We start from the raw sequence: 8,497 nt of genomic DNA on the forward strand, positions 1-8,497 counted from the left end.
TATGGAGAGTTTTTAACACTGCAATCTCCCATTTAAATTGTGATTTCCTTATGGGATAATTTGACTACTATATATGAGCACATTTTGTATGTGCGTGTGTGTCAACGGGATATAATTAACTTAGTAAGCATGGCCACCCCCATGCAAATTTGTCAAGCTCATCCACCAGGGAGACAAATTCCAAAACTCAACTTTCAGCTGTCTTCACATTTGGTTTAATGCAAAATATGAGCTGAGACGCAGTCTGAAGAGACAGCACGCCGTTATTTTTCATAGCCTTTGCTTTTTCTCGTAGAAGTATTTAGGTAATGACGCAGGGCTGATAGGCCTGTTATGTTCTACTATGAAGCTGCATGAAAGACAGGCGGCCAACCACAGGGTGTTAAAGGAAATCGGCATCAGCCAACTTAATGCTTGACTGAACTAACAGGCTCATAAATGCTCATCCAGACTTTGAAAAGCTTGTCTCCCTGTCTCCAAACAAGAGCTGGAGTAAAGTGGGTGTTTTGCATGTGTGTGTGTGCGTGAAGGGCTAGTATAAGTTCAAATTACTTATTCTCGGTATAGTACATCATGCTTGTCTGGCTTCCGTGTCATGGTTTGCTTCCCTGTTGGGTATTTTTAGCAGAAGCTGGAATCGGTTTAATTTGGTTGTTGGTTTTCGTAAATCGGTGTCACAGTGGTTGCACTGTGTGTTTAAGGCTACCGATCCATGAGAGGAGAGCCTGTATAGTCGCTGTAAAGTCCCTGCTCTCCCCGCTATCGTTGTCATTCAAGTCACTGAAGTGGACAAGGGTATGCCTTGAATTACAATAGACTTATTTTCCATCCTGCTTGTGTGTGATGTATCTTTATTATGCTGAACTGGTCTGATGACCCGGTTTCCATCCCAGCCCTGAATTTGAGCAATTCATCTTTCCCCCCTCTCTCCAGCCATCACCCAAGCTGTTAAGCCCTATGAATGCCATGAGCCCCCACTGATATTTTCATCCATAAAAAAGCCATGCCCCGCTCTCCCTGCCCCACCCCTTCCTGTTGGGCGCCATCAAATTCTTCTCCAGTAATTGAGAAGAAAATGGCAGGGTCACCTCTCCATGCAGTCGCAGGACTAGCCTACATGCTTGTTAGCAGTAGTATCTTGCTGTTCAGGAAGGATAGAATAAGATTTCAGGATTTAAAGTCTGGTCCTGTTTTTGGACAGCAGGGGACAACAGCTCATACTTTATCTATCTTTGTATGAAAAAACACGCACACAAATGCCATAGCAAAGCTTTTACAGCAGCAACACTTTATTTTACCAGGTAAACAAGTGTGTGAGCTATAATTGTCCTAATTCCAAATCTAAACTGGATATATAAAGTTAATCAACCAACAATATTTATTGCTTTGACTTAAGGGACTGCACAAAGAAAAAAACCTTTTTGTGTGCTGTAAAATGGTACTGCTACAAGGTCAGCCTCATACACCATGTTGTTGGCTTGAAGATATAAATACCATCTCCTGTACGGTACTGTTTGCCCCTCTGGGGGCAGGTGTACCTGGACCTGGGATATAGAGTATGTTTGGGGAGTGGGACTGTCTGTGCAGTGTGTATTTGTGTCTGTCTACACGTTGGGTGAGTGCCGAGTATTTGTTTGTGTATATGGGGGTGGAAATGCACGTTTGAGTCTGCGTGCGCCTGTTCGTCTGTGTCTACATGTCAGGTTTGGTCTTAGACTCCACCTCTCTGGGAACATCTCAGGCTCTCCAAAGCATGGAGGCCTACCTCCCCTTACCACACTCCCTGCGTGTGGCTGATGCCCTCAGACGTTGGTGTGTTGGTGGTTCTTGGTGTCTGGGGCTGGGCACTCATGTATGTACCGACTCACTCCTGGTGGCCGATTGGCGGGGCCTGGCACCTGTGGCCTGGCTGGGCCCCTTCTGGGGAGTGGGGTGCCCTCAGGCCTCTGGCCTCTGGGCCTGAAGCTCGGTGCTCTCTGGCACAGCTGGCTGCCGGCAGAGCCCGCGGGCACGTCACTGCAACCCCCTCTGGCCTCTGCTCCGTGGCTGCTGGGTGACCTCTCGTTTGGGGCTCTCCTCAGCTCTTCCCAGGAGGGTGGCACGGTTGCCCCTTTGATGGTCCTCAAGGCAAACAAAATTTAATGGCAATAAAGCTAAAAAGTCCATGGAGCACAGGGAACATCCGTCCATCCATTTGGAGAATAGCCCACTACACTGAGAGCAAACTGGAAACGAGGCACAGGTGGACACAGTAGGAAAGTGGAGAGGCAGACATACAGGAACTCAAACTCACAGGTGGCCTTCACAAGGAAAACCCATTAACAAAGCATAGGATGTGACTAGTTTTGTAATATGTCATCTTCCTATTGTTTATTAGCACAGAATGTGTTGTGAGGCTACAGAACAAATGTGAAACTCAGATATGATTTCCTCTGCTTGATCACATCTCTCTGGTTCCTCCCGATTTCTTTTTGAAAATTTAAAATGGCTGACATTATTCCTAGCAGGGGACACGATTCCTCACTCCCTGTGCCACACCGTCAATCCAGGAGCCACGGGCAGCCATTAGGACGGCATCTGTCACTGCACTAAGACCGGATTTAGCCAGCAGCAGTTGGAGTTTAACCCCTTTAAGCAGCTATGACACATCAAAAACCAGATCATAATAGTGTAGCGTAACATATCCAATTATATTACAGTCTGCAGAAAAGCAGCTGACAATAAGCAAGCATTAATGCAACGCTTTTGCTAATACCAAAGTAACCTTTTGATTAAGTCAGACTCTGTGGGAAAGCTATTCACAAAGGAACTGGTATTCAGGCACCAGTTTTAGTGCTGACTTTAAAGTTAGAGCACCAAGGGACCATCAGTCATCACAGAGGTGAGAATGAAGCTGGCTGAGGTGGCAACTATTTTCTTTTACGTTATTGTCACAGTTAAGTATCTGTTGTCTAAATACAACTTTGATGTTGTTCCATTTGAGGCCTTTGAATTTTACTAAAATAAAAATAATGATCTATAATGTATGCTACTGCAAAGCATACACATAAAGAGTGTGTTTTATTAAACTCATGTCAGAAGAGAAAATAAAGTAAAATGCATATAATATATGCGTCTTTGCTTTACATCATTTTCTCAGCTGGATTAAGTTCATTACTGGTGACAAAACCTATCAGTGCTTACCCTTTCTTGATTCCATGGCAAGTCGAGTGGGTCTTGGTTGTTTCGGATGCCTTATATCACATGCAACAAGGTAGTCCAGCTCAAGACTGGTGCAGAAGCCGACAGTGATAGAGCTTCAGGCCTGATTTCATTAACAAAAGAAGATGAGGTTTGATGCATGCAGAGAGGAAAATAAATGGTTTATTGATCCAACAGTTGCCATAGCGGTAAACCACAAAACGGACAGCCCTAGTTGCTCCCTAACTGTGTCCCTTCCAGTAAAGCACCTATCTCAGCTTCCACCATCAGTGGGAGCTGAGATAGATGATCAGTTATTCCCCAGCGGGTTCCCTCTAAATTGCAAGATCACTTTGTCAAAGTTCATCAGAAGATTTCAAACGCAGGACAACATCAAAAAGTTCAGATTTAATGAACAGTCTTTCAAATGACAACAAGAAATGACTGCAGGTAAGTATTGCAGCAGTGAGCAAGCTGTGTCAGGCTTAAAGTCAGAATCTTTACACAGCTGAAATCGCAGCTCTAGAACACATAACACATCTGTTCAATCACTAAGATTAATTTTGCTCAGATCTGTTAACAAATTAAAGTGATTTCCACCTCCTCTATTAGGCTTTGGGAGGTACCATTCGATGTTCAAATCCATCAGTTTTTAAGTTTCAGAACTCTAATTTGGAGCCATCACCTTAAAAATAAACAACAGCACTGGAATGATTTTAACCATTGTCTGCAGAGTTAATTTCAAGTCTTTTTTGCAACAGCTCTGTGTTTTAGAGTTATATTTTTACATATTGTTATAATTACTTTATCATCATTACTTAATAATGTATCTGATTGGTGTAGGCAGCAGTCCTGAGGATCATTTTCTGTGGAAAAAGAGTCACATGATGAGGGAAATATCCATTTATATGTGATTCTGAAAGCAGCAATCCAGGCTTAACACAGAAAATTAATAACTGCTATTGTTATCTTCCACTGGGGTTTTAGGTTTTGTTGAGCCAGCTAAAGCAAAGAAAGTCTGGTTTTGCTGAATTTTCTTTGGTGTGTACACAACCACATCAGCGGATTAACAATCTGGCAGCAAGTTGAGTTGACAGCTAGGTTTCAATACAAACTGAAAGGCATCTGGTAACTGCAGTTTCTGACTAAATGAGTCTTAGATTTTGGTCTTACAAAATCTTGGCCAGTGTAATTTGCAATGGGTGAAGGAGGGCATTACTAATTATTACAAATTATAACAATACCCCTCTCAAATACAATAATGATTGATAATCATTTTAACCTTTACTCATGATTACACGCTCTGTTCTTTGAATTATGAGATCATCATTTATGCAGTGTTGTTTTTAGTATTATGCCACCAGCTACCCTATCAAATAGTTTAAGCATTCACTTCTTTTTAGACTGGTGGTTGGTCAAAATGAAGAATATAGAAAACCTCCCCAGAAATAAGGTACGTATGATTTTGTTTCAAATGTGAATGGCTTTTATTTTCTGTTGTCACTATTCATATTGAGATATAGTCAGGAACTTTATTTTAAAGCCAAGTGAAAAGCCCAACCAGGTGAACTACAACAGGAGAAACCAACAAATGACATGTGAAGAGAGGAGAGGAACAAAATACATAAGGGAGAGGATTTGAGGTAGCAGGCATTTAGCAAAATGAAGCATCAATCCTTCAAAGCCCTCATTTTAAAAATATGCAAATCAAATATGAATAGCGACACAGAGATCACAAAAATGGTGGGAGAAAGGTTTGATCACCTGAAATAACTAAAACAACTGAAACAACCAAATCCAAAGGAACACTTATCTTTAGAGTACTTTGCTTGCTATATTCCAGCTCTGTGTCTCGCCTTTGAGTCACAGGGAAAGCACTTCTACAAAAGATATGCCCTTACATCCTTGATTCCAGCTCCTCTGGTGAGCCTCCTTCTCTCTCCTCACTCCTCTCTCCTCCAGATGTGTTTTAGCAATTGATACATCCTGCAAGATGGTGATTTAAGAAGGATTTCCAGGTTTTGTGAAGGATGGTAAAATATGCACAAAACAGAGAAATAAAAAAGCTGTCTGTTGCACGTGGATCCTCTTCCTCTGAGAATCATTACAGTGCTTCTCAATTACGACACCACCAGATTATGAATTCCTTGTGGTTTTACACTTGGCTTCACACATTTGCAGTGTTCACAAATAAGATCCCACTGGTATTGAAATCTAAACATAGACGGGCTCTATCCAGATATCTCTAACTTGTAAAGACAAACGTGACTGATTTTGGTCAGATGAGAGCAAAGATGACGACAGAGTGATTAAGCTTTTCCTGAAAATGATCAATGTCTCCTCCGTCCATGGCATTGTGGGTTTATCCCTGCAAATGAGAAGCAGTCACAATAAACCACAATCAATGTAACCTTGTGACCTCTGTGATTACAATCAGTGGGATTTGATGGTTCAAGCTCTGTCCAATTTTTTCATTTTGTGGACTAACAAAATGAGATGATTTCCCTTGGAAGATATTTGAAGAGCCAGAAAAGTTCCCCTGAGGAATTGGATGTACACCTACAACTCCAGTGGGCTCCCTGAGTTCCAGTCAGGTCAAAGGGTGAAGCAACTAATGTCTTTGAGGTCAGCTGTTGTTCTTCTATAAAGAGTCATTATGTCAGTGCCATCAATCAAAACTATATTAAGGTGTGGGAAAGACTGGACTGGACTGGTTAAACGGTCATTCTGGTTTCCTTATATGGTAAGGCATCCAGACATACATACGTACACGTGTTACACAAGCCAATTTTAAATATCCATCCATCCATTTTCTTCTGTTTTTTCAGTTCAGGGTCACGCGGTGTGCTGAAGCCTAACCCAGCTGCCACAGAACAAGAGGCAGAGCTGCAGGGCTAACACATAAAGATAAACAACCATTCGTGTTCACATTCACACCTACAGTGAATTTTTAAATCACCAATTAACCTAATCATATGCATGTTTGTTAATGGGAATGGAGAGTCGTCTTTACACACTAAGGTTAATTATGGAGCTCTACAGGGTTCTGTGCTAGGACCAATCTTGTTTGCATTATACTTGCTTCTCTTAAGCTGTATCATTAGAAGGCCTAGTATACATTTTCACTGCTATGCTGATAACACCCAGCTCTATCTATCTATGAAGCCAGATAACACACACCAATTAGTTAAACTGCAAGAATGTCTTAAAGACATAAAGACCTGGATGGCCGCTAACTTTCTGCTTCTTAATTCAGATAAAAGTGAGGTTATTGTACTCGGCCCTGAAAATCTTAGAAATATGGTATTTAACCAGATTCTTACTCTGGATGGGATTACCTTGACCTCCACCAGGACGTCCTTGAATGCACACATTAAACAAATATGTAGGGCGGCTTTCTTCCATTTGCACAATACCTCTAAAATTAGAAACATCCTGTCTCAAAGTGACACTGAAAAACTAGTTAATGCACTTGCTGCTTCTAGGCTGGACTAATGTAATTCATTATAATCAGGATGCCCTAAAACTCCCTGAAAAGCCTTTAGTTGATCCAAAATGTTGCAGCAAGATTATTGACAGGGGCTAGAAAGAGAGAGCATATTTCTCCTATACTATAGTATTTAAAAGTCCTGTCTTCCTCCCCTCACCCTAAACGGCTGTGGCGTATAGACTTAGGGAAGGGCGGTCACCCCTCCCTAAGTCTGGTTCTGCTGGAGGTTTCTTCCTGTTAAAAGGGAGTTTTCTTTCCCACTGTCACCAAAGTGCTTGCTCGTCTGATTGTTGGGGTTTTCTCTGCTACATTTACCTTACAATATAAAGCACCTTGAGAAAACTGTTGTTGTGATTTGGTGCTATAAAATGTCTTTGAGCCTGGATTCCTCTTTCTGTGACGCAATGGTGGTGCCCCATTATATTTCTATTTTATTTATCTATTATTATCTATTATTATCTTGATATATATTATTTTGTATCTATTATTAGTTGTATAATACAAGAATGGAAGTTTGAATTTATTGAGTTTCCTTTAATTCAATTCAATTTTAATTTTATTTATATAGCGCCAAATCACAACAACGGTCGCCTCAAGGCGCTTTATATTGTGAGGTAGATCCTACAATAACACATTACAGAACAATAATACATTACAATCTGTTTAGGTAGTACTGAATACTCACTTTTGCTATTTTTACCTTCTTTGCCTTCTTTTGTCCTGCGAAATTATATAATGCCAGGATGTTTGATTTAAAGTAGGAGAGAGTTAAACACCTTTTGTGGCAGACGGGTAACCATGAATGTTTAATTCATCAATGATGAATGTCAATTATTTACCTGACAAATTATGACTTATCATCAGTCATTTTAGCCAAAATAAATAAATAAATAAATAAATAAATAAATGAAATTGCTTATTTGAGCTGAAGTAATATTATGCTTTGTTGCCTGACCCTGTATGAACTTTACTTTATGACAGATTATGAAATGCAACTGATATGAATCAGGCTTGCTGGGCATTTCCAACTCATAAACTCATAGCTAAGCATAGTGTAGTAAAAATACTTTTATTCAATCTTAAGTACAACGATAAAGCTTTGACAAAGGCAGTGCCCTGTATTAAACAGCCAACAGCCTGGATTATATATCCAGAGATAGCACATAAAGAGATATTTTTAATATAGAATCACAGGTTCATAAATGCTGCATGCTTGTGTGCAGAGTTTCTTTTCTCTTCATGGATTCCTGAACCAATCAACCATTGAGGATAATGTTGTTGTTTTTCCAAAAAGAGACATCTGTTTTCTAATTAACCTGTTACTTCACACTATGACGTTTCTATAAATAGACAAAACATATTGCAGGTTAAAGTATGAAAGGCGTTGTCTCTAATAACATCCAGTCATAGAAGTATTAGTATAATAGTCAACTCAAAGAAAGCCCAGATTTGTTCACATATACTGGTATCAAATACTGGTTCACTTTACAAGTGAATCAGTAAATCATTGCTAACAATAACAATGGATTATCTATAAAAGTAAATGATGGAATTTCCACTAGCTTCGGAGTGATATCAGTACTGATAGGAATACTGGCCACATGGGGAAAAACAGAAACAATGTGAGAGGAAGATTTAAATACAGTATTGTCATTTTTTTGAAAGTCTTTGGGAAACATGTAAGGGTGTAGCTGGTCACTGATCTGTCAGCTGGAGGCTTCACTCATATTTGTGTGTGTGTGTGTGTGTGTGTGTGTGTGTGTGTGTGTGTGTGTGTGTGTGTGTGTGTGTGTGTGTGTGTGTGTGTGTGTGTGTGTGTGTGTGTGT

This window comes from Neolamprologus brichardi, chromosome 6 (genome assembly GCF_056152115.1).
Source record: "Neolamprologus brichardi isolate AB-2024 chromosome 6, ASM5615211v1, whole genome shotgun sequence".
In the NCBI taxonomy this organism is placed as follows: domain Eukaryota; kingdom Metazoa; phylum Chordata; class Actinopteri; order Cichliformes; family Cichlidae; genus Neolamprologus; species Neolamprologus brichardi.